The sequence below is a fragment of the Equus asinus genome, chromosome X (assembly GCF_041296235.1).
Source record: "Equus asinus isolate D_3611 breed Donkey chromosome X, EquAss-T2T_v2, whole genome shotgun sequence".
Taxonomy (NCBI): domain Eukaryota; kingdom Metazoa; phylum Chordata; class Mammalia; order Perissodactyla; family Equidae; genus Equus; species Equus asinus.
Window position 1 is genome coordinate 1,915,236 of NC_091820.1, and position 27,990 is coordinate 1,943,225.

General features: G+C 42.4%; 1 protein-coding gene across 1 annotated transcript in view; it reads left to right on the forward strand.

Moving 5' to 3' along the window:
* Positions 1–27,990, forward strand: part of LOC106845887 (uncharacterized) — a 369,420-nt gene that overhangs the window by 191,616 nt on the left and 149,814 nt on the right. Inside the window, exons 6-7 of the mRNA XM_070501822.1 lie at positions 11,673–11,818; positions 12,052–12,264. The gene's annotated coding sequence lies outside the window, so the exon portion shown is untranslated. The remainder of the gene's footprint in view (positions 1–11,672; positions 11,819–12,051; positions 12,265–27,990) is intronic.

Below are 27,990 nucleotides of genomic sequence, written 5' to 3' on the forward strand. Positions count from 1 at the left end.
GGGGGACAAGTAAACAGAGGGTTTAGGAGTTAGAGGAACTGATTAATTGAAAGGCACATGCCAGACCTTTTGGAACATTTAGAATTAAAGAATTTTAGACACTAAGTAAATTATATCTTAAAAGAAGGCAATTAATAACTCCAGGAAAAAGAAAAGAAAGAAGACATAATCATCGTAGCCGCTGGGTCATCTGTAAATAGCATTTATGTGACCGAGGAAACAGTGATGATTCCTTAAACCAAAAATTGTGATCTAAACCTATAAATAGCTTTCTGGGAGAGAAAGCACACTCATGTATTGTTGGAGAGGCAGCCAAGAGACCAATTCTTCAATAACCATAAGGTGGAAAAATGGTAAATCTTGAAATTGTAATATTAGGATATTATCTAGGAATGGATTGTAAATACGAAAACAAACATTTAAAGGGGTGAAAGTGATTAGAGACTGGCAGGGGGAAGGTTTGGGATGGGGGAATGATTTTTTTTTAAGTATAAGTTTTTAAAAAAATAATATTTCCTTTTTTTTTTTTTTTTTTTTTAGATTTTATTTTTTCCTTTTTCTCCCCAAAGCCCCCCCGGTACATAGTTGTGTATTCTTCGTTGTGGGTTCCTCTAGTTGTGGCATGTGGGACGCTGCCTCAGCATGGTCTGACGAGCAGTGCCATGTCCGCGCCCAGGATTCGAACCGACGAAACACTGGGCCGCCTGCAGCGGAGCGCGCGAACTTAACCACTCAGCCACGGGGCCAGCCCCAATAATATTTCCTTTTAAAAAATGTATTTAAAATTTAAGACCAATTGGAAAAGAAAAAGGTGCAGGTTTTCCTTTCCAGGCAGAGACGCCCTCCCTTCTTTGATCTTACTTTTCTCTGGGGAGAGTGTGGCAGAATTTGGCGCCACAGGTATACTTCGTTGTATGGACAGCAGTGTGCATGTGAGCAAGGCAGTTTTTGCTTCTTATCCTTGGAGGGTTATTGTGAGGATGAAATGAAATAACCCACACGGTAATGCCCACCATTTGCATGGCACGTGCAGAATCTCAGGAAATCTTAGTTCTCTGGAGATTTCTCCAGGCACCTTTTTGCGGATTCTGACAATGAGGGATGGATGCAGTAGCGGTATCCAGAAGAATCAAAAGTCAGGTGCGTTCACCTCTTCTTAGATACAGTGAGAGTGCCTTGACTTCCCTTTCCTGGAGCAGATGGAGATAGTGGAAGTCCCAAAGACGCAAGTTTTCAGAACTGTATGGTAAAAGGAACACGCTACCCACTTAGAAATGCCACTTTCAGCAAACAAAATTCCCAGTAAATTTGCATTTCAGACAAACAGCAGACAATTCTTTAGTATAGGTATATTGGATGCAATATTTTGGGGCATATGTCTATTTAAAAAAATTATTTGTTGTTTATCTGAAATTCAGATTCACTGGGAATTCTGTATTTTATCTGGCAACCGTACAGATTGCTGAACTTGCAGTTGTGATTTCCCTATTTGAAAAGTTTTTTGTCTGGCTATGGAATTGAATTGCCATTTACAGATACTCATTACTGAGAAGGAGAAGGAGGGTGCTGCTTTGGATGACAGGGCGCGGCTGTCAATCCCAAGTAAAATTCAGTGGTCCAGAATACACTATCCACGCACTTCCCTCTCTGTTTGCAGTAAGAGATCCCTTAACTGGATGGGTTTAGCAGAATATTTCTGAGTACTGAGGGCTGGTTGCTCCTTTCCCTAAAACACTGGTGTTCAATGGGGAGCATGTATGAAATGGTAGTACGTTTATCATGTATGAAATGGGTAGTACAGTGAGGTCAGTTTTAGTCCATTTTGCAATCCCAATGATGTGGGTTGAATAGGTTTCCTTCCAAACTTTGTGCCCAGTCTGAATTCTCAGCATGCAACCTTATTTGGAAGTAAAATCTTTGTAGGTGTCATTAGTTAAGGATCTTGGGACATGTCCGTCCAGGATTTGGGGCGGGTCTTGAATCCAATGACTGGTGTTTTTATAAGAGAAAAGAGAGGAAGATTTGAACACAGAGACATACACAGAAGAAGCCATGTGAAGACGGAGGCAGAGATGGGAGTGATGTGTCCACAAGCCAAGGGACGCCTGGAGCCCCCAGAAGCTGGAAGAGGCAGGAAGGACCCTCCCTTGGAGCCTCTGGAGGGAGCGCAGTTCTACTGACACCTGATCTCAGACTTCTTGTCTCCAGGACTGGGAGAGGATAAACTTCTGTTGTTCATGCCACCCTGTTTGTGGTCATTTATTACCGCAGCCCCAGGCAACTAATACTCCAGATCAGAAGCACAAAACAAACAGATGGAAGCTTTCAACACAGTTGAAATTTGGGAACACATGCCATTTTAGAGGTAAAGGCATATTAACTGGTTCCTTCATAGTACTGGTTTGGGGAATGTATTAACCTAAGCTTCAAGGACGCAATCAATTCTTAGTTCAACTCTCAATGGGGTATAAGCCAATTTTATCCTATCAATAAAATGCAGGCAATTACTAGCTCGTTATATTGATTTAATATGTGCTTTTATGGAAATATAAAATGTAGGTGCACTCACATAGTTATTAGGCATGTAGGAACCTTAATCGGCAATCATTTGCTACTAGCATTTGACTTTCAATGCAACATGAATTATTTGGTGATATAATAAATGCAGCTCGGAATAGTGGTTTTGAAACTATAGTTGATGCTCACTGTATGTCCTTCAAAACATATTTTGGGGTTGATGGAGGAGAGAAAGTAATTTTTATGGACTCTGTGCTTGATCAACCTTATTGATTTTCAAAGGGCTGAGTGACCCGCTGTGGAAGAGAGAGTTGATTTACAGCTGGACAGGATGAGCTCTATCTATCCCTGGGGACTCCTGGAGGTCTGGTCTTTGATCCATGGCCAAGATAAGGACAGTGGGATTTATGGTGTGCTGTTTAATGTCTGAAACAACCCAGAAACATTGCAGTGTCTCTTTCTATACTGATGGTTTGTGACTGGCCTAACCGGTTGTGAAGTCAGTCTGGCTTGAATGCCTGTCCACAATGTAGCAACATCTGCTTTGAGCTCTCCTGAAAAAGCCAAGATTCTTCACATAGATCTTGATGGTTCAGCTCCTGTATAAATAAGAAGGCTGGGGGACTTGTGCAAGGAATGTTTCTGGACTCCAGGGCCGGCCTGCACATGCTCTCTCTCTTTGTTTCTTGCTGCACTATATCCTTGGCTTTTAAATACAAGCTCTGTCATTTCACATCCACCAGGATGGGTGTTATCAAAAAGACAGCAAATAACAAGTGTTGGTGAGGATGTGGAGAATTTGGAGCCCTTGTGAATTGCTGGTGGCAATGTAAAATGGCACAGTTGCCGTGGAACACAGTATGGTTTTTCCAAGTGTCTAACATAGAATCTCTATACGATCCAGCAATTCCACTTCTGGGTATATGCCCAAAAGAGTGAAAGCAGGATCTCAAAGAGATATTTGCATTCTTCACAGTCGTCAAGAGGTGAAAGCAACCCAAGTGTCCATCAACAGATGGATGGCTAAATGGTATGCGTTATGTACCTCGAATGGGATATTATTCAGCCTTAAAAAGGAAGGAAATTCTGACACACGATACCACATGGATGGACCTTGAGGACATTACGCTGAGTGAAATAAGCCTTCCCCCAAAAGACAAATGTTGTGTGATTCTATTTATATGTGGTCCCTAGAGTAGTCACATTCACAGAGACAGAAAGTAGAATGGGAGGCGCCGGGGGTTAGGGGGAGGAGAGAATGGGGAGTTGTTGTTTGATGGGGACAGAGTTTCGGTTTGGGAAGATGAACAAGTTCTGTGTCTGCATGGTGGCGATGGGTGCACAGCAATGTGAAGGCGCTTAATGCCGCTGAACGGTGCACTTAAAGAAGGTGGATGCAGGGGCCTGCCCCGTGGCGCAGCTGTTAACTTTGCAAGTTCCGCTTCGGGTGCCCGGGGTTTGTCGGTTCAGATCCCGCGTGCGGACATGGCACCGCTTGTCAAGCCATGCTGTGGTAGGCGTCCCACATATAAAGTAGAGGAAGATGGGCACGGATGTTAGCTCAGGGCCAGTCTTCCTCAGCAAAAAGAGGAGGACTGGCAGCAGATGTTAGCTCAGGACTAATCTTCCTCAAAAAAAAAGAAAGAAAAAAAGGTTGACTGTAAATTGTACGTTCTGTGTATTTTACCTCAAAAATAAATAAATAAATAAATATGTAAATAAGTAAATAAATGAATGAATAAAAGCTCTACATGAGTATGCTCTGTGGATTCTGGTGATGCTCTTTCACGTACAGAATTTGGGAAATTTCTGCATCCACCCTTAAACAACTTGTCACCGAAGTGGATCCTTTATATTTGTTTGACAGCTGCGGGTTACTCTACTCCCTGTTGTGAAGTTTTGAACTTTTCTTTAAGTCTGTTTGTTACGTTAAGTACATATTGTTATGAATTATACACACATATATCTATACATAGCTACATATACTATGTACAATGTATACATATATTACATATTGTATTGCGTTCATCTATATACAACTGTAACAGTTATCTAACTATATATTATTTATTATATTAATTATATAACTGCGCTATATTCCTACTAAACACAATACTGTTGCTTTGAGAACTTCAGGGAATGCAAATCTACATAATTAAGTCACTAGATATTTTCATTAGTTTGAAAAAATGAAATATGGGGTTAATACCATATTTTCCTAAGGAATTCAGAGAAATCAGATATTTTGCAAAATACCACAAGCTTACCTCATTATTTAATATTTCAAGTTCCTGTAATTTCTTTTTCTCTGTTTCCATATTACTGTGAAATTTACATTTTGCACCTACTTTTAACATTTTTTTCATTTATTTGTTTATTTTCGGACGTACATTATAATATATTTGGAGTTCTGTGCAGATTACATCATGTTCACCACCCGAAAACTAATTATAGTCCATCCCCTCACATGTGAGCCTGATCACCCCTTTTGCCCTCCCCCCTTTCCCTGTGGTAACCACCAGTCCAATCTCCAATGCTATGTGTTTGTTTGTTGTTGTTTTTATCTTCTACTTATGATTGAGATCATACAGTATTTGACTTTCTCCCTCCGACTTATTTCACTCAGCATAATACCCTGAGGGTCCATCCATGTTGTCACAAATGGCTGGATTTCATCATTTCTTATGGCTGAGTAGTAGTCCATCGTGTGTAAATACCACATCTTCTCTATCCATTGGTCCCTTGATGGGCACCTAGGTTGCTTCCATGTCTGGGCTATTGTGTGTAATGCTGCAGTGAACATAGGGGTGCATGTATCTTTAGGCCTTTGTGTTTTCAAGTTCTTTGGATAAATACCCAGCAGTGGGATAGCTGGATCATGTGGTAGATCTATCCTTAATTTTCTGAGGATACTCCATACTGCTTTCCATAGTGGCTGAACCAGTTTGCACTCCCACCAGCAGTGTACAAGGGTTCCCTTCTCTCCACACCCTCTCCAACATTTGTTGTTTCCTGTCTTGTTAATTATAGCCATTCTGACCGGAGTGAGGTGATACCTCATTGTAGTTTTGATTTGCCTTTCCCTGATAGCTAATGATGTTGAGCATCTTTTCATGTGCCTGTTGGCCATCCGTATATCTTCTTTGGAGAAATCTCTGTTGAGATCTTTTGCCCATTTTCTAATTGGATTGTTGGTTTTTTTGTTGTTGAGCTGTATGAGTTCTTTGTGTATTTTGGATATTAACCCCTTATCTGATATGTGGTTTGCAAATATCTTCTCCCAGTTGTTAGGTTGTCTTTTCGTTTTCTTGATGATTTCCTTTGCCATGCAGAAGCTTTTTAGTTTGATGTAGTCCCATTTGTTCATTTTTCCTTTTGTTTCCCTTGCCCGGTCAGACATGGGACTTGAAAGTATGCTGCTCAGACGGATATCAAAGAGCGTACTGCCTATGTTTTCTTCTAGAAGTTTCATGGTTTCGGGTCTTACATTCAAGTCTTTAATCCATTTTGAGTTGATTTTTGTGCATGGTGTAAGGGAATGGTCTACACTTTTAACGTTTTTTAAGCGACAGAACTTTTTGCAGTAAAAATTAAAATGCAGATTCCCTCACAAATTTGTGAAAAGGCATAACCCTACAGTGATGTGAAAAAGTTTTGCTTCAAAACTTAACTGAATAAGCATTGGCTTACAATCACACCTAAAATGCTGTCTCCCGTTTTGCAAGGAAAACACACGCGCCCGCACACACACATAGATAGCTTTTTAACAGAAGATGCTTTTGGTTGCAAATAACAGAAACATTTGACTTGCAGTAGCTTAAGAATAGCAATGCACTTTAAAAATTTTCCAGGTATTTTCTTTACTCATCAGGAGACGTGGAGGTAAAAGTTTGCTCTTATGTGTGCAGAGACCTAACGGGGTCTAGGGTGATGTCTTTGCGTCCCCCTTGGCCTTGTTCTCAGGGTCACAGGTGGGCTGCTCTAGCTCAGGAACACTCAAGGCAGGAAGAAAGGGAGAAGGAGAGAGCTCGCTGCTTATGACCTGTATCAGCTATGAAGGAAAGCAAGTATTTCTCAGAAGCCCCAGCAAGGGCGCGCACACCTCTCTGTTAGTCAGCTCAGGCTGCCATGACAAAAGACTCTAGACTGGGGGGGCTTAAACAACAGACATTTCTCACAGTTCCGGAGGCTGGATGTCCAGGATCAAGGTGCCAGCAGGTTCTGTGTCTGGGGAGAGCTGTCATCTTGCTTCATAGATGACTGTCTTCTTGCTGTGACCTCACGTGGTGGAGAGACCGAGAGAGCTCTGGTCTCTTCCTCTTCTTATAAGGGTACTAATCCCATCGTGGGGGCTCCACCGTCATGACCTCCTCTAACCCTTATCACCTCCCAAAGACCCCACTTCCTCATACCATCCCGTTGGGGGTTACGACTTCCCATTAGGGGTTAGCACCCAAGAGTGGGAATGGATCCATCGCCCAGACTCTATAGTAATGGGGGTGATGACAGGGTCTGGACCAGTGGGTGAGACCAGGATGGAAATCTGCAGAAGAGGCAAGTTTTCTTTTAATTTGTGGAAAGCAAGATACTTTTAAATGTAATGCATTTTTTAAATGGTTTAGGTATTTCATTTATGCAAATGAATTTCATTTATACAAATTTGCCTCAGATTTCATTTAGACAAATTTGCCTATTCCTTTGTATATTGAAAAAATATTTGAAATTTTAATTCCACTGTATTTTCTGGTAAGTCCCAGTTCAGTATGCTTTGGTACGTTTTTACGGTAGAAACGTCACACGTTAGGCACTTGGAGCAAGTCAGGTGTCAGCATTTTTTTTTTTTTTTACATCTGCCGGTAAACTCATGGCAAGCATTTCAAGAGACCCCATTATTAAAACAACAAGAAGCAACTGAATGGTCAGCAAAAGCTTTCTCAATGGATTTGGCATAGCTCTGAGCAGTGCAGACTTTTGTCTGCACGTAACGTCTCCTTTGAAAGTTGTAATTGCTTTTCAGTCATTCTTATGAAGAAAGTCAGGTGTCTTTACGTAGCGAAGTCACACGCGATAGTGGGTCTGCTAATGATTGAGAAGAGTGGTTGCGAGTGGCTTAGTGGAAGAAGGTTTCTTAATGTTGAGCCTTGAAAGTTTGGAGTTAGATGGGGACTTGGGAATATATTTCTAAATAAGGTTTCCCTGTGGATTCCTCTAAGCTTCTCCAGTCTGTAGCCCAGAGTTTTCTGAAGACTGTGGTAACATAAATGTTCTACTGGACAACAGAGCTAAGATGAATGTTCCTGTAATAAAAGCTTGGAACCCTCTGCTCCCTGGCATCACTCGTTACCTCTCCTATGGGATGGGAAATCACAGAACTGGAGCATCGTGATGCCGGGGAGCTCTCTCCCAGTGGACTGAAGAGGAGAGGTCATTATCAACGTGAGCACAGACTGTTCCCAAGAAGGACTGGCTGAAGCTTGTTCTCAAACTGCAGCTTAATTATGAGTGAACTGTAGTGATGGCCAGCAAAGCTGCCTGTGTGGCTGCATGTGGAGTCGATCTTGGTGAGCAAAGGGTATGAGCTCACCACGACTTTCAGAGGGAGATGGACAGAGACCCAGGCAAAGGAGGTTGCTAAGTGCTGTGCAGTGTCGCTATGTCATTGGTATGGAGAAAATGGCTGGTCAGTCTCCCTCAGTCCATTCATTGGTTCTTGATTCGTTGATTCTATCAAGGAGTCACCAGATATTTATTTAACATATACTATGTGCTCAATCCTGTGCAAAGCCCTGGGATGTAAACGTGAAGAGAAAGCACTTGATCCCTTTACTCTTACTGCTTATTGGCTACCACGGAGACAGACTTTGAACAGAAAACTGACTAATAATTAACGACAATTGTGATAAATGATGGCAAGGAAAACTTCAGGTGTAGGACAGCCCATGACAGAGTAAAGTCAAGCTAATGGAGACAGTCATGCCACCTGTCCCGAGGAAATGATATGGAAGGAGAGTTCTGAGGATGAGTAGGATGCGCCTTCGGGAGGAGAGTTCAAGACCTGGAGACTAAATATCAAAAAGACTGAGAGAGAAGGAGCTGGGACATTGAGGAGTTGCAGGAAGACCAAAGTGGCTGCTGTTGAGAGAGGTGAAGTAGTAAATGTGTGATGAGAGCTGGAGGCACGGGTCAGATTCTGCACGGATGTATGGATCATGCGAGTCGTTGGAGGGAGAGAAGGAGAGCTGGCATTTTAAGACCACGCTGAGTGGAGAAGGGATGAACAGGGCAAGCAAGGAAGCGGGGGCATACCCTGGGCTGCCTGGGAGGTGGTGGAGGAAGCAGCTCAGCACGAGAGCGATTTAGGGGGGAGAACAAACAGGAACTGATGTTGAATGAAAGGTAGGAACTGAAGGGATGGAGTTAGAGTGTGACCACAGAGATTCCGCTTGAGCAATGGAGGAAGGTGGAGCTCACCGAGCTGGGGGCTGTGGCAGGAGAGACTGTCTTCAAGGGGGACATTCAGTTTTAAATGTTATCTGGGATCAGCAAAGATGCCTAAGCATCATCTTAATCGAGATGTCACTCAGTTATGAGATTGTGGGTGACAAGTATTGTTTCATATACTGATCTCTGTTGTAAGAAAATTTTAAAAACCTTGTCATGGTGTAGAATGGAATGTGGATGTAAAGTTCCCCTGGTGCATCTCTGGGAGATCTTATAGGTACATTGGGAACCAGGAATGCTGTAGAATGGGATTCCTCCATGTGGGTCTGTCCAGACCATGGCATGCCCCATGGCAGAGCTGGAAATCTGGGAATAATTTATCTAACTGGCTAGCAAATATTTATTTAGAGTTTACTCTTGGTCAGGAAAGAGTGTGTGTGTGTAGTTTTTAAATATCTTATCTTTGCTGCTGGATATTCAAGGCTGCTTCTTGAGTTTTTATCTTTCTCACGTTATAGGCGATGTTGCAGTGAACATCCTGGCACCACTGTTTTTCCTCAGTGAGTGCGTGGAAGCAAATATTCAGAAGTGAAAATGCCAGGAAGAAGGCTATTCAATATTGATAGATTTTTGTCAACTGGCTTGCCAAAGTTTGGAACATGTTACATTTCCAACAACAGTGCCTGAGAGTGGTTACTCAATCCTACCATTATCTGGATTTATTTCTATAGTTAATTATTTTATTTGTATTTGTCTTGCCTTTCCATCTCTCTCTGTCTCTCTCTCTGTTTTGGCCTGCTTTTAGTTTAATTATTTATTCTAAGTGTGTTTTGTTTATATCTAATAATGTGATAGTCAGACACTATATTTTAATTTTTTAAAGAAATGTAAGCCTGAATCCTCTATATACTTAATTAACTTATTATGAGATCCAAAGGTAATCATATTCACCTTCTGAAAATAGAAAATAGAGGGATCTTGGAATTCAGTAAATGCAAACATCCATTCCTGATTTTCACAATATTTTTGTTCTGTATCCTGGTTTGATTTTGTTTTTGAGGCCCCAGCAGACATGATTCTAAAGGTCATTTATTTATCCAGTTTATAGTCTCTGGATATTTAGTGCTTTCTTTACTCATTATCGAGGGTCACTTTCCTTCAATTTATTTATTTTTTATTTTTTTGCATTGTTTGTGAACAATGTTGTATTGGATCTGTTATTGTTACTTTTAAGTGAGTAAAATACGTATATATATATATATATATATATATATATATATATATATATATTTGGTGAGGGAGATTGTCTCTGAGCTAACATCTGTGCCAATCTTCCTCTATTTTGTATGTGGGATGCCACCATAGCATGGCTTGATGAGCCGTGTGTAGGTCTGTACCCGGGATTGGAACCCGTGAACCCTGGGCCACTGAAGCGGAGCATGCAAAGTCAACCACTACACCACCAGGCTGGCCCCTTTCCTTCAATGTAAAATGCATCATTCAGCATGTCCGTTACTCAATAAAACTGTTAATTTGGTGGGGGGCACACTTCAGAACCAGAGTTCACTCAAGTGAGGGAGTGGGAGGAGGAAGCACCTATGGCAAGATTGTGGAAGAGCATGGTTTAGCCAGTCTGATGCAAATTCATAAATCAAACAGCCCGTTAGAGAACTCAGTTGTCATCCCCTCTAATAGCAATTGCCAGAAAGAATAGCCATGGAATAGTCATTTTTAAAAAATTCCAAGACCAAAGCAATCAGCAGCCCCTCCAATAATTCTTTTGGGTAGCCGTGCTGCCATGCAAAATTACCACCAGCTCCACGAGGAAACAGCCATTGACATTCTCCTCCCAAAATATTGTAATTTCACTCCCTTGAAGAACATTTTCTCTGGCTGTACAATTCCAACTTGACCAAAACTTTATCTTAGCTATTAAACACATCGTTCCACAGCCGTCCAGGTCCTGGCTGTTTCTGTTCTAACTGAAAGTTGAAACAGCATCAAGTTGAAGGAAGTCTATGTTTTCTCTCTGGCTTCTTGCATATTTGTTCTTTGCGTTTGGAGTCCTGTGGTTTTACTTTGACGGGATGAGTTATGAGTTCCTTTTTATAGACTAGGCACAGGATTCGTTGAGCGTCCTGAATCTGTGGACTCCACCTGTGGTGGTTCTAGGAAGTTCTCACCATTCTCTCTCCAGCAGGAGAGATCCATCCTCTCCTTCTCCTCTCTTTAGGGAACCTGGTGAGATGTATATGAGACCTGATTCTACCCTCCATATTTCAGAACTCTTTCTTCCATACTTTCTGCTTTTCTCTCTCCTTGTCCTATATTTTGGGTAATTTAATTAGATTGTTGATATATTTTTTCTCTTGTTCAACCTTCTAATTTGTCCAATCAACTATTAAGTCAGTCCAGTGAGTTTTAAACTAAAAGGATTGTATTTTCCATTTCTACGCGTTTGGGCTGGTTCTTTTCTCTAATTTCATATACAATCTTGTTCTTACGTGTATCAATTCTTCTATTTCTTAAACATATAAAACATACACATTCTACATCTGAAAATTCCAATGGACGCATTCTTTGTGGATACAATTTTGCTTCCTTCTTTTGGGACACCTGTTCCTATTTTGGACACTTTATCCATTGGAAAGATTTGGGGGTTTCAGAATGTTATGGGTTCCTCTTGATAAGTTATGTGATTTTGTTTCTACCAGGTTATATACAACCATGAGAATCATGTCTGTTGGGGCTTCAAAAACTAAATCAACCCAAATATATAACAAAAGAAGCATGAGAGAAGTGTGAAAATCAAGAATGGAGTTTTCATTTTCTGAATTCAAGATTCCTCTATTTTCAGAAGGTAAATATAATTAACTTTAGATTTGATAAGTTAATTAGGTTTATTAAGCATGCATGTTTCATATTTCTTTAAAACTGGAGACATTATCAGTCTAAAACTGCTTTAACCTGAATTGCTGGCTTGCGTTTCTCAGACTGCACGGGTAATGCAGGTTTGGGGTGTCGCACCTGTGTGACGGCTGACTTGAGGTGCCATGTTCAGCAGAGAGATGTTTTTCTGTTCTTATCATGCAGATCAAATGAGGAACTGTCACCGTGCAGGGAACAGCTGTTTTCTGTGGCAGATGGGAAGAAGGGATGTGGCCAATGACAATTATCCCTTAAAGCTGTCCCCCAGAATTGACACGTCACTTCTGCTCCTACCTCTTTGAATGAACTAGTCTCATGCCCATGCTGACTCCAAGGGGCCAAGAGATGCAATCCAACTGTCTGACTGGGACGAACCAGGTACAGTTGATTCTCATTATCCACCATTAAGTTCTATTCAGTTGCTGCCAACACTAAATTGGTGCGCAATAAACCGTGTTCCTAGGGGATGGACAGGGTAAGTTTCCTGAGAGCTTCTGGTCACCACATGTTCATCAACCCATCAACACATAACCTGGTTTTATGTGTGTTTATGTTTAAGGACATTGAATATATATCATATTAAATATTATATATTGTTAATAATAATATACATTGTTAGTTATATTATATATTGTTGGTTCATTAACATTGAGCTCGCAGCCAATGGGCGCTGTAACTCTTGCCTGAAGGAAACTCATCTAACGCGTAATTTCTCTATAAGGTACATGGCAGCCTTCTTGCACTTAGAAACACTAGGCAGCCCTTCAGCACTACACCTGGGGGCCATTTTAAACAGAAAAATCACCGCCCAAAAGCACAAAAATGCAAAAGCGTGGCAGTAACTATACCAAGGAAAAGACTGTTGACAGGAGGAGAGCTGAAACAAGAAAGCAGGGCGTCGGTTCCTTCATCCTCGGCTGGGAACTCAAATTTTCTGTGATTGAGCACGAACGTGCTAAGTATTGATTTGGGGGTTACAAATACATCTTGGCCAGTAGGCAAATTTGCAAATATGGAATCTACAGATAAGAAGAACCGACTGTAAGTCTGAGTAGCATGAAGACCCAGGGCAAAAACTATGAATGTTCTGTTATCTTGGATGCAAAATGGTAGCAATTAGCTTTTCCTGCAGAGCAATTCACCCTCCAGTTAGTGGCTTGAAACAATGAGCACTTATTATTTCCTGCAATTGTGTGGGTCAACTGGGAGATCTTTTTTCTGGGAGATCTGTTTCTGTGTGGGATTGGGGAATGTTGTATCAGACTCCGGGGATCGCTGGAAACTGAACCTCAATTCCGTAGGCTCTGCAGTGCCCAGCCCATCCTTCTGACTTCTCACCCTCACTTACAGCTTCAGAATCTGAGTATTCTTTACTAATTTGCCAATTCGCTGATGCACTTTTTAAAAACGTATACGTTGATCTTTTGTTCAGCACTGTTTACAGCTGTTATTGGCAGGATGAAGAAGCCAAGTCCCATAATTTCTTGTTTCTAAGTACTCAATGATCTAAATGGAATTAGGTTATTAAAGTTGTATCCATGTGGACCAAATGAAAAAGATTCCGGGCTATAAATTTCTAAGTGTTTGCTACGGTGGCAGCATTTTGCATGCAAATACTCTTCAAAGACAAGTAGTCAGGGGTTCAGGGGTGGGTTTGTATCAGTAAGAAAATGCCCAGTTGCTAAGGGAACTGCATTTGGAATGTTGGATTTGCAGGTGGTTATTTTCACGTGAATCATGTCAAAAATATGCATCGCAGCGTGGAAAATGTGGTTCAGTGTAACTATAAAGCCGATGATTCTTTCTTGGGGAAAATTATTCTTGGATCGTTGCGTTGGAGAGTGGCTATAGTTTAGTGAATGGCACAGCCTGCTTTTGTGACCACTCTCGCCCTGGTTGGAGAAGTTTTGTATGGAATTGTATGTCCGGGCTTTGATTCACGACTGAAGGATTCCTTTCAATAATCTTAGGAGCCTCTTGTCTGAAAGGGTGGTTCTGCACCGCCCACTGTGTCAGAGGATAACGCAGCCTTGCTCCTAAGGGGAGGTAGGAAGCGAGCAGAGAAGAACATTTAGGCTATTTTATCAAAGAGCAAATCATATAACTGCAACCGGCATTCAGAAATGACCTTCTAATCTGAATAATGAACTCCCTCTAGGCCAGAGTATCACAACTAGATTTGGCAGGTAGACTAGCCGTTGGGCATCCGTGAATATGTGGAGCCAGAGGCATGTGAAATGCTTGTCCAGAGAGAATGCCTTGCATTTTGCATCAGTCATTCCAAAGTAGCGTCCCTTCCTAAAATTTTTAATTGTGGTAAAATAGACATAACACAAAATTTACCATCCTGACCGTTTTTCAGCGTGCCGTTTAGTAGTGCTAAGTACCTTCGTGTTATTGTGCAACCATCACCACCATCCACCTCCACAACTTTCGTCGTCTTGCAACACCAAAACTCTGTCCCCATTACACAGCAACTTCCCATTCTCGCCTCCTCCAGCCCCTAGTAACCATCATTTTTCCTTCTGTCTCTATGAATTTGATCATTCTAGGGACCTCATATACGTGGGATCATACAGTATTTGTCCTTTTGAATCAATTATTTCATTTAGCATAACGTGTTCGAGGTCCATCCACATTGTAGCATGTGTCAGAATTTCCTTCCTTTTTAAGGCTGAATAGTATTCCATTGTATAGATGGACCACACTTTGTTTATCCATTTCCCTCCTTTTAAAGGAAGCTGTTATATGGCATCATAGAGTGGGGGTGATTACTTTCTCTATATTGATAAAGAGGAGCCACATCCACAGCTAATCAAGTCATGGAAAGAACCTAAATACTTCCCTTTACTCCTGGGTTGGGAAGACACAACCCCTGGGGAGAGAAGCCCTCTTTGTCTAATCACAGTTGGTGAAATAAATTAAAAAAGACGTTTGGAAGGCACATATAACCCTTTGGGTCTCCCTTCCCTCTCTCCAGACTCTAACTGAGTTGAATTTCACAGTTGAGGAGGCTGGTTTGTTGGAGGCTGGAGATCTGGGTTGTTGATCTGCACACTCGGGCCAGGTAAATCCTGTTCTTCCAGGCTCCCGGGTGACTGACCATGTTCCTCTCCACCCTCCCAGATAAGAATTAGAAGAGCTCAAATTGCACCGTAGTTTCTGGGAACAATGGGATCCAAGAATGTCATCTGGGCCCTGGACTCTGAACTGTCTGGGCTTCCTTGTTTTAATTCATTGTTCTCCTATCAGAGTTACCTAGAAAAAGAGAATACCATTTGTCTCTGTTTGTTAAGACACCTGGATCGTTTTACGATAAATAGCTCCTAGGCTCTCTGCCTGCAGAACATAGTAGAGTATAGGAGTATTGTCTCCCCTTATCTCTTTGGCACACGCCTTTGTCATAATACTCACCCCATTTTGCTACAGTTCTCTGTTTATGGATCTGCTGTTCTACCTACACTGTGAGATGGTGAAAGACCATGCTCTTCCTATTTCCAGTGGATGACGCCAGTCTTGAGTGCTGCATATGTTACCTAAGTCTTTGCTGAGTGGAGAATCCCCTCTTCAGCTCCATCCTGCAGGGATTCTCGTTCAGTCAATGTTCCTTTCCAGTGCTCCCTTTTGAGGCCCCAACTCATCCCTTTATGCTCCCAGGCAGAGATGATCTGGCATCTGATCTCATCTGTTTCACCATCATGCCAATAACCGAGGGATTGTTTTCCTCCTCCATCCAGCTAATTAAAGTCAGTAAAATAAATAACAAATCTGAGCAGTGTCCTGGTTAGGGGGGTGATCTAAAGGCAGGAGTGTAATATAGAAATATTTACTTAGGAATGGTTTCTACAAGAAGAGGTGATCAACTGAGAAAGAGAATCAATTACGGCGTCTCTCTCTAGTGATGGAGACCCGACGTAGAGAACGGAATGGTGTTGGTGTGGAGCCAGAAAGGCATCTTCTGAAGTGCAGTTGGGGCTGAAATGGTTACCTGTCCACTGTGACTCTTCCATGTCTATCCATGCTCCTCATCTGTTGGGTTGAGTCACTGTGGAGAAATGGCTAAGGCACTAGCATCTATGTGAGCCAGACTCTCACCTCTAACCTGGGCATCGAGATGGGACCATGGGAATGAAGGCTTGCCAACGAAGTGCACATAGAATTCTCACATTTCTCTTCTGGGCCAGGTGGCAAGATAAGAGCGTGACTTCTGTTTTTGACTGAGTTGTGTTCCCCCAAAATCCATATTGTTGGAGTCCTAACCCCAGGACCTCAGAATTTGACTGTATTTGGAGATGGTGTTTTTAAAGAGGTGATTAAAGTAAAATGAGGTCATCAGGGCCTGATCCAACAGGATTGGGGTCCTTATGAGAAGAGGAGATGAGGACACAGACACGCACAGAGGGATGACCATGTGAAGACACAGGGAGAAGACGGTGTCCACACGCCACGGAGAGTGGCCTCAGGAAAAACCAGCCCTGCCCTCACGTGGATCTCAGACGTCAAGCCTCCGGGATGGTAAGACATAAATATCTGTGGTTCTTGGTTATGGCAGCCCTAGCAGGCTAATGCACTTTCTCCATCCTCTCTCCTCTGATTAAATATCCACATCCTGGTGAACTTGGAGGCAAGGGTTACAGATGTCATAGCCACAAAATGGAAGGATGCAGGGTCCCTGAACCAGCTCTTGAGGAGCGTGACCAGCCAACCAGAAACAGCCATTTTGGATTTAACAACAGCTATTTGTTAGCATCACTGAGATTTTGGATTCATTCGTTAAAGCAGCTCAGCATTACCCTAACTAACAGAGCGTGTTCTCCATGCACACGGCGCTCTGCTTTGGTCAAGTGAAGCAAGATCTGGTGACCACGCGTGGCACACCTTTGCCATACATTTCCTGTCAAAACACTTTTTCCCTGTGTCCTGTGAGGGTCGTCTTCTCTGCAGGATGACTACGTCCAGCTGTGGTGCTCGGGACCTTGGTGTTTCTGTCTGATTAATGAGGGTTCCTGTTAAGCTGGAGTTCAGCTGTCTTCACTGCTAGACTTGCTTTGTGAGACTCTCTGAGGTTGTTAATAAGGTAAGATCTTTGGGTCTCAAGACAAAGAGAGAAGATAATTTATTTTCTACAGAGTTTTATTTCCTTAAGCTCTATCTTCCATTACATTGTAAAGGGCATTTCAGCAAATGATGTATGAAATTAAAAAAAAAATCTGTATGATTTCACAGCAAAGGGCATGCATATCTAGAGAACAACTCTGAAATGATGTAGAAAAATAGATATCTATTTTTCTTTCTAAAAATTAAAGGCTTATGATTTGGATAAATTCATGTTAATTTGCCAAACAAGATGTGGTTATTATGTGCTAGGCATTGTATAGATTCTCTGGTAAATAAAGTATGGATTTATTCTTAAGAAGTGTGCGGTTCTATTATCCAGTAGGGGGAGGAGTCAGTCACTCATTAAGTTTTACAAAGGCAGATGATGGTGTCATCTTGTGAGGTAGTGAGAGCAATGGGAAGGATACAGAAGGAGAAACATGTGGAAAGGGCGAGTGACTATTTTGGTTTTAAAGTGGATACTGTTTAAGACTTCTAAGGCAATTTGGAGCGTGAATTCATTATTAAGGTGTCCTAGGTTGAAGAGTGGCACCTTAAAAGGTATCTCCAAATCCTACCAGAACCTGTGAATGCAAACTTATCTGGAAATAGGGTCTTTGCAGATGATCCTAGTGAAGTAAAGGATCTGAGATGAGGTCATCCTGGATGAAGGTGACCCCAAATCCAGTGACAGTGTCCTGATCAGAGACAGAAGAGAAGACACAGACACAGAGGAGAAGCCACGTGAGGACAGAGGCAGAGATGGGAGGGAGGCGGCCCCCAGCCCAGGGACGCCTGGAGCCCCAGAAGCTGGAAGAGGCAGGAGGGACCCTCCCTTGGAGCCTCCGGAGGGAGTGTGGCCCTGTGACCCCTTCATCTCAGAGTCCTGGGCTCCAGATTGTGAGAGAGTAAGTTCCTGTTGTCATAAGTCACATGATTTGTGGTCATTTATTACTACAACCCTGCAAAATGAATATATACAGGGGTTGAATTTTATTTTCCAGCCCAAAGTCTTTTCTAAGGATAGCTAGACGGTCCTCCTGGACAGTTCTAGCTTTTCCCTTTCCTTAGGATTGTAACTCAGTTCATTTCCCCAGTGCTGCTATCTCTATGTTGATTTTATTTGTTTCTTCTTCAATCCTCTGTTCTAAAACAGTGAGCCTTTTTGTTTATTGAGGTCATAGTAGTTTATAACATTGTGAAATTTCAGTTGTGCATTATTACTTGTCAGTCACCATGTAAATGTGCCCCTTCACCCCATGTGCCCACTCCCCATCCCCTTTTTCTCTGGTAATCACTATTCTGTTCTCTTTGTCCATGTGTTTGTTTATCTTCCACATATGAGTGGAATCATACAGTGTCTGTCTTTCACTGTCTGGCTTATTTCACTTAACATCGTACCCTCAAGGTCCATCCATGTTTCTGTGATTGGGATGGTTTTGTCTTTTTTCTTGGCTGAGTAGTATTCTGTTGTATATGTATAGCACATCTTCTTTATCTGTTTGTCATTTGATGGGCACTTGGGTTGCTTCCACATCTTGGCTGTTGTGAACAATGCTGCAATGAACATAGGGGTGCATAAGTCTCTTTGAATTATTGATTTCAAGTTCTTTGGATAAAGACCCAGTAGTGGGATAGCTGGGTCATATGATATTTCTATTTTTATAGAGGGTTTTTTTTTAAAGATTTTATTTGTTTCCTTTTTCTCCCCGAAGCCCCCGGGTACATAGTTGTATATTCTTCGTTGTGGGTCCTTCTGGTTGTGGCATGTGGGACGCTGCCTCAGCATGGCTTGATGAGCAGTGCCATGTCTGCGCCCAGGTTTGAACCAACGAAACACTGGGCCGCCTGCAGCAGAGCACGTGAACTTAACCACTCAGCCACAGGGCCAGCCCCGATATTTCTATTTTTAATTTTTTGAAAAATCTCCATACTGCTTTCCATAGTAGCTGTGCCAATTTGCATTCCCACCAGCAGTGTATGAGGGTTCACTTTTCTCCACATCCTCTCCAACGTTTGTTATTTTTTGTCTAAGTGATTATAGCAATTCTGACGGGTATAAGGTGATATCTTAGTGTAGTTTTGATTTGCATTTCCCTGATGATTAGCAATGCTGAACATCTTTTCATGTGCCTCTTGGGCACCTGTATATCTTCTTTGGAAACATGTATGAGAAACAGTGAGCTTTTTTATGTTGCTTATTTCAAATATCAATGCCTCTATGGTCAATCTGAGACCAAAGAACACTCTTACCTTGGGTCTGGAAAGCCAGAAGGAGCAGAATTGCTGTTTGATGTACAGCTCTTGGTCATGTTGGGGTATGCAGTAGGTGAGCATTGATGTTGGCAGTATCTATGTACAGACTCTCACAGTAGTGGAATGGGTGGACACTGGATGCTCACTTATTTGGAGACACCTACTTGGGTGCTAAACTGGGAAATAGAGGAATCTCTTGAAAGAAGCATTGGTATGAAGGAGAGACGGTTGGGCCAACCAGCAGACAGCCACTTAAAATTAAGTAATATGTTTGGCTTTTGTGCCAGGTTCTCTTAAACAGTTGTTGATCGAAATAATGCCTTTTACCAGGTGACTCTTTCAGATAAATTGACCATAGGCTGGAAGGCCTGACATGGCCACATCCTCTGTGTGGGGTGGATGGTGGTGGTTGCAAGCTAGCTTTTTGGGATGAGGAAATCCAGCTGAGAAGCAAAATATGCAAGTGCTGGGGGTCTGAGAAATGATTTCTCCAGAAAAGTGTAGCCATGAAGGTCAACATTTTCCAACAAGACTCTCATATTGGCTATAAAAAAAAATTGATAATTTGGAGAAGGATCTCCTTCTGGACAAGCATGAGGAGAGAAGAGGAGGGGTAAGAACAGATATGGGGGTGATAGGAGAGCTTGGCTATGTTGGTCTGGCTTGAGTTCATAAGTCAAATAGCCTCTTAGTGGAGGCAAGTTTCCTCCATTCTAACAGTAGTTGCTAGAGGCAATAAAAGACAAAGGCCATTACAAAAAGATCAAATGCAAAGGAATCTATTGGTTAGAACAATCAATGGTTTTGAGGAGCCATGCTGTACAGCTCAATTATGTTTGCTGTGCTGGGAAAGTCATCTTTATCTTGTATTTCTATTGCTTGAAGACAGTCAGACAGCTCTGATCAAACAGTCTTCACCCGTCACTACACAAGACGGTGGTTGGCTTTCATGGTGGCAAGACGGACTGATGGCCACAGAAGTCTGGTGCAGGAAGAGGGGTTTATGAGGACCATGTTCTCAGGGCTGCCATCTTCTTTGTAAAATATGGCCCTTGGGAGAGCAAGCTTGCCTTTGGGGTGTGCTGAGGAGCCAGCACCACACAGTTATCCTAACAGTGATGTGTGCTGATGCCCGGGCTACATGTTAAAGGACAACAGCTCTACGTTCAGAGTTCACGTCTCCCGTAGCCGTAGAACCGATGCATTTTAAGATGACGAGCCACCTTTAATATTTCTAGGTTGACTGCCCAGTCCTACCCAGGAGAAAGGTAAGGTCTAACAAAGAAAAGTGATTCTCAGCCTCACAGCGTGTACCTTGGTCCCAGGGTCAGGTGGCACAGCTTGCCACTACACCAAGCTTGTAGAATGTAATTTTTGTTAGTTGGAATTTAATTAATGTCTTAGTTGTATGAACATGAAGGAAATTATATATATATGAATATATAAATTTTATAAATATATGATAGGTAGATAGGTATACATAGATGGATAGATAGATGATAGGTAGATACATACAAACATAGATGATAGATAGATATACAATTAGATGGATATTGATGATTGATAATAGATAGACGATAGATAATAGATAGATGATAGATAATAGATGATAGATATATAGACAGATAGATAGATAGATAGATAGATAGATAGATAGATGATGCATAGAATGCAGTGATAAACTGCACCAACCTGAAAACGTAGAGTTAAGAAAAAGAGAACATGGAGTTTTCCACTCTGTAACCCTGAGGCAAAGGAAAAAAATATGAATGAGAAAGCAAAGAATGGCAAAAATAAAGATTTTTATCTAGAATCTCCCTTCCAGCAAAAGAGAAAGTGGTGCCAGCAGCATAGTCAACATTTCCTGTGCATTTGCATAGGCCATGTACTAGGAGACTATTGCAAGAAGATGAAAATCAGTGTTGACTGTTTTAATCCGTTATCAACAGGCACGGAGCATGGCGACATTTTGAAGGGTTGCGTGTAATCGCAATTTCTGGGTTTTTACTTTTGTTTCTTATGGTCCAGTCCCCGACTTTCTATTTGATGGAATGCAGCTCATGAGGTTTCCTTATTGAAATAAAATCCTCTGTTCTCTCCCTTGCACAGGAGCAAAGCAGGCGAGATGTAGGACAAGTTCGTTGTCTGGATTCAGAACCATGGAGGGGCGGGAGTTCGGGGATACTCCATTTGGGAGCTAGCTGTCCCGCTTTCCCTCACCACCAGAAGGGCCACAGGATGGCCTAGGGTTCCGGGCACCTTGGGCTGCCCAGCAAGGGTCCCCCATAATCGTAAGCATTCTGTAGGCAGCGGGGAAAATGCCCGGTGTCTCTGCAGAGAAGTGAATCCTGGCACATAAAGACTTCTCTCTGTTCACAGCCTGTTGCACGGGGAGGGAGAGAGGGTGAACAGGTCACTGGCTGTTCCAACTCTCCCTCTTCTCTTCCTTTTTGGTCCCCAGCTGGCATTTGAACACAGTGAAAAGTACTGGCTTGAGAGATCATAGAGACATGAATCTTTCTTGGCGAAACAATGACAGCGTGGCCGGGATACCCTTTCGAGTCCCTCCCATTGGCTTCCAAATCAGCCTTCCCACAGACTCGGACCCTTGCGCCTGTTTCCAGCTTTGCATAGGACTTCCACATACTACTGGGCTTTTATTTGTGCTCTACAGCAAGTCATTGAATGCCCACAGGAGAAAGAACCAAATAATGATCCATTATTTAAAAAAATGTGTCTGCATATTGCTTTCTCTTCCCAGAGCGAGCACACCAGGTATTTACATGGAAAGTACTTAATTACGCCCCTCGTTAATTCTACGAACTAAAGTGTGGACACGAACACTGGCTGATCACCTGGGTGTACGCGTTGTAAGCATTTTAACCTGCTTACAGGAGGGATGGTCAGACCATGTGCTTATTGAATGCCACTAGACAATATCCAACAGCTAAATATACAACATGTCAGATGTGTTGAACAAAAGCATGGACATGAACAGTTTGTTGAGCGGTGGGGAGACAGACAAAAGAGGATCAGGTTAATGAGAGGTCGAAGTAGCGTGTGTGTGTGTGTGTGTGTGTGTGGTTGAGGGTGTGTAGGTGTGTGAGTATGTACAGGTGAGTGTGTATGAGTGTGAGAGCATGTGAATGTGAGTGTGTGGACGACTGTGTGTAAGTGTATGAGCGTGTGAGCACGCATGCATGTGACTGTGTGTGAATGTGAGTGTGTGGACGACTGTGTGTAAGTGTATGAGCGTGTGAGCACGCATGCATGTGGATGTGTGTGAATGTGAGTGTGTGGACGACTGTGTGTAAGTGTATGAGCGTGTGAGCACGCATGCATGTGGATGTGTGTGAATGTGAGTGTGTGGACGACTGTGTGTAAGTGTATGAGCGTGTGAGCACGCATGCATGTGGATGTGTGTGAATGTGAGTGTGTGGACGACTGTGTGTAAGTGTATGAGCGTGTGAGCACGCATGCATGTGGATGTGTGTGAATGTGAGTGTGTGGACGACTGTGTGTAAGTGTATGAGCGTGTGAGCACGCATGCATGTGGATGTGTGTGAATGTGAGTGTGTGGACGACTGTGTGTAAGTGTATGAGCGTGTGAGCACGCATGCATGTGGATGTGTGTGAATGTGAGTGTGTGGACGACTGTGTGTAAGTGTATGAGCGTGTGAGCACGCATGCATGTGGATGTGTGTGCGCCAGTGTGCTCTCAGAAGAATGGATTTGTGCACACATCTCACACTATATCTGTTTCCTCCTGAATAATCGCCTCCACCATCCCCTTGGCTCTTCTGCATCACACAAAACATAAGAGGATTTGTTCTCCTTAACTGCATCTCCCCTCTTCCTACCTTGGGCATCTCCATCACTTCCCCCATCACCTTCAGGGAGCGTGTGTTGACGGATGAATGGATAAAGACAATGTGATATGTACATGCAATGGAATACTATTCAGTCTTAAAAAGAAGGGAAATGATGCCATTTGTGACAACACAGAGGGACCTGGAGGACATTATACTCAGGGAAATAAGCCAGACACAGAAGGACAGGACAAATATTGTATGATCTCATTTATGTGGAATCTGAAGTAGTCAAACTCACAGAAGCAGAGAGTAGAATGGTGGGTTCCAGGGGCTGGATTGTGGGGAGGTGGGGAGAAGTTGGTTAAAGGATACAAACTTCTAGTTCTAAGATGAGTATGTTCTGGAGACCTAATGTATAGCCTGCTGACTAATTAAGAATACTGTACTGTGTACTTGAAATTTGCTGACAGTAGATCTCAAGTGTTTTCTACACACACACACACACACACACACACACACAAAGGTAACTATGTGAAGTGATGAATGTGTTAATTAACTTGATTGTCGTATCATTTCACAATGGATACATATACCAAATCAGCACATTGTACACCTTCGATATATACAATTTTGTCAATCATACATCAATAAAGCTGTAAAAAATTTTCTTATCCAAGGAATTAAAGATTAATAAATTCTAGCATTACTATCAAACGGGAAAAAAAAGAGAGGTGTGTCTCTGCCCTCCCACCATTGGTCCTTAACTCCAAGATTAGCTGTACCAGCTGGTCCAGCAGACCAACAGTTCCACTGTCCCCAGAACGCCCACAGGCAGGGGTGGTGGCTTATAACAGTAGGAACAGCCACTTGCAACCCCCAACCCTGCCCCTTCCACACAGGCCACTTCAGGATTGCACAGCCTCAGGGGTTTTCGCTGAGAGAGGCTGGATGAAAACCAGCAAAATTCAGAAGGGCAGGGCTGTGGTGTTTTAAAAAGATGTTGTGGATAGTTGGGAGGCAGGATTGGAGATGGGATTATCAATTCATTCCTCACTTTTTAAATTCACTTTTTCTTATGGTAATTTTCCCATAACATAAATGGAACCCTTTTAAAGCATGTAATGCCGTGGTGCGAACTACATTCACAAGGTCGTACAGCCATCCCCTCTCTAGTCTCCAAACATTTTTATCAACCCAAAAGGAGACCTTCACACCGACCTGTGAAGCCGAGGTTCATTTTAATTAGAAAAAATACAGGCGTCAACAGTTTGAGCGCCAGTCTGCAATCATTTTTTGAAAAATGATTCTGTTTCCTGTATCTTACAGGGCTCCCTGTCTGTTAACGGTCAAGTCATACTGTTTGCGTGGCCTGATAGCAAATCTTACCCGCTAGATGGCACCAAACACTAGCATTTTCCTGCTTAACTCAGAAGCAGATTATTTTGGACACGTCCTAATATTTTCCCCCAAACCCTCATGGGAAGTTTAGCTGGAAGGTGGACAAATGTGAATGGCGATGATTCGTAACCGAAGGCTCCACCCGGCCCATGGAACCATCTATCCCATATTCATCATTACATCATAGGTCCCGCAGGTGTGCTTAGAGTATGAGAAGAAAAAGTTTCCCCACCACCTCTGGGTGAGGTCAACCACAGGGTGAGTGGAGCCTGTGTGATCACCTGCCGAGGACACGGCCATGAAGTAAAGACAGCAGGTGTGCAGAGGAGGAGCCGTGGAATGCACAGGTGTGACGAGAACATACAAGCCTCTCAGACGTTTCCGTGATCCTCGTGTTCCACCATAATTTGTTTATGCATTTACCTGTTTGCACTACTATGCACAAAAATGCAACAATACTAGTGTACAAGTCCAGACACTTTTTTTTGCCTCTCATTTTTATCTTGGTTCACATACTTAGGAGTAAAACTTCTGCTTTACACGTTAGGCTGTCGTTTTTCAAAAGTAGCTGTACCGTTTCATATCCCAGCCAGGAATGTGCGAAGATTCCAGCTGGTCCACATCCAATGTTTGTGATTGTTGGGCTTTTAAAATTTTGTTTGGTGTTGTGGTTTTCAGTTGCGTGACTCTGACCACTCATGACATTGAGTATCTATTTTTATATGCCTATTGGTCCCATTTGTATATATTTTTTTTGTGAAGTGTTTTTTCATACATTTTGTCAATAGTTTAATGGGTTGCTTGTTATAAGTGAGTTGTTTACATATTGTGAATGTATAATAAATATGTAATACGTGCATTAGTATAATAAATTTTTTAAGTGATAAATTCTTCCAGTGTGTGGCTTATCATTTCATTTTTTTTTTTTTTTGAGGAAGATTAGCCCTGAGCTAACTACTGCCAATCCCCCTCTTTTTGCTGAGGAAGGCTGGCCCTGAGCTAACAGCCATGACCATCTTCCTCTACTTTATACGTGGGACGCCTGCCACAGCATGGCTTTTGCCAAGCGCTGCCATGTCCGCACCCGAGATCTGAACCGGCGAACCCCGGGCTGCCGAGAAGGGGAAGGTGCGAACTTAACCACTGCGCCACCGGGCCGGCCCCTCATTTCATTTTTTGGTCATTTCATTTTCTTAATGGTGTCGTTCAAAGAGCAGACTTTTTAATTTTGGTAAAGTGCCATTTATTAGTTTTTTCTGGTACGATTCATGCTTTTTGTGTCCTAAGAAATCTTCGCCTATACTAAAGTGATAAGATTTTCTCATATGTTTTCTCCCAGAAGCATAATAGTTTTAGCATCTACATTTGGGTCTATGACCCATTTTGTGCGTGGAAATAGACAAAACCCATCCAAACAAGAACAAGCAGAGGCTGTTGATTCAGAGCTGGCTGGAGCAAGGAAGTCGGCCACCATCACTTGGGTTCAGCATAGACTGAAAGGCAGGCAGAGGAATGGCACAGCTTTACGATGAGAAAAGGAAGACTTCAGGTGTGTCCTGATGGCAGCTGTTGGTCTGGAGAAGCTGTAGGTGAGCTAATGAGAAGCCGGGCATCCTGTGTGATTGGTTAGCGGTGCATAGTTAGCTTTCTCTAGTTGGTCCTAAGTTGGAAGCAGAGACAGAACTTAGGGAGCCTGGCAGTTATTAACCAAGTCCTGGCCATTTGGGGCTCATTGTTGCGAAAGATATTTAGCTTCCTGCATTGATGTAGAGACAGCGATCGGGCTTCCTTCAAGTCCGACTTATATGGCAGGCTGGCTTCCTGGGCTGGTCACTGTAGACAAGGGGTTGGTTTCCTGGGCAGGTGGCTGAAGGTTGTGTGTGAGAATTCTGTTTTTGTAGCTGGTCCAGCCATTGTCCATTTGTATATTCAGTCTCTGAGTAGATGTGAGTTGTTTCAAGTTTGTGGGATGTTGTTATGCAGCAATGGATCATCCATACAGATGGTTTTCAGGATCCCTTCTTGTTAAGTGGTCAAAGTGATGTGTGAACATTCCCAATGACAAGCACCAACAGCCAAGGATTCCAGCCCTTAGAGCAGGGTGACCTTCTCACCCTCCGGGAAAACTTTCCTCTCTCTTCTTGGCCAGCATCGTATGAGCAGCAGCCTGTCAGCGACTCTGAAGCCTCTGTCTTCTGCCATTAGCCAGCGAGGCCCACATCTCTCATTGGAGAGACCAGCTGTTGTTTTGTTCTTGGGGCAAGTCACAATTTGTAAGAAACAACAGGCTCTTCTTCCACAATCCCTAAGCCACTTGTCAACCGGGTAAACTGGTTAAGTGTTTTCTCAGACGATTGATTGATTGAGCACAAATATGAGGTCCTTCCCCAACTCCTTGCCCTGCTGTCCTGAGCATCTCTCTTCTCAGCATGCTGATAAAACCAGAAAATGTTCTACAGGAACGTTTGTTACAACGAGGAAGAAGATTTGAAATATAAAATGGCAATGTCAATACCTACTGTCTTATTCCTTCTGGTCTGATGTCATTGGTTAAAAAATATATTTTGGAAATTATTTTTGAGTTTCCTAAGGGCATCGTAAAGTTTTCATACCATCCTTTGATGAAAAATGATCTGATATATTGCCAAAAACCCAAATAGTTTTGGAAAGGATGAAGATTTGTCTCTGTGAAGGTGTTCTCAATAATACCTTAAATAAAGGGAGGTCCCAGTGGAAGTGGGCAGAGTATACACATCAAATGGCTAGGTTCTGAAAACCTTTCCAGTAAGAAGGAAGTTCCAAGGATGTTGGATCAATAGCAGCACCTCTGAGTATGTGGATAGCTCTGTGGACGTGACTTTGAAGGAGTCAACAGACTTTGTGTGTGTACGTCTGTAGATTTAAGCCAAACACGTGTATTTTGGAATCTTCATCATTGCCACTTGTATGTCATGCCTGGTGCTCCCCCAAACTCGTACTCTCTGCTGGCCTCCATACTACACACACGGGTCCTAACATGGAAGCTGAAAATAAATACATTTCTGTATTCTTCTTACTCAGCTAATACCATCAAGTGGAAAATGAAGACATCACATCACTTTCTTCACTCAATCCTTCAATAGAAATATGCTGGAGAATCCAAGGTCATTTTTGCTCATTTTGGTTTTGCTCTGGGGGTTTAAGACACATTCTTAGCCGTCTCCATGTTCATTGGCCACGAGTATTTTCTTAGATTATTCTGAATTAATGATTCCACATTTTTTTTCTTGTACAAATATGTTGAGTATAGGTTTAAGCTAGGTAATATAATCCTTTCTGGCTTCCTAACAACTCATAAACTTAAAGAAGAGATTTTATTTTTAATTCATTGTAAATGGCTCAGGTCCCCAGAAAATAAACTCCTTTTAGAATTTGTGAACTCATTGTAAGATGAGTTATGCATAATGAGTAATAACCCAGATACAAGGATTATGTAAAATATCTACACAGAAAATACCACAAGAAATCAACACCAGAAAAAATGAAAGATGTATCTGTGTTT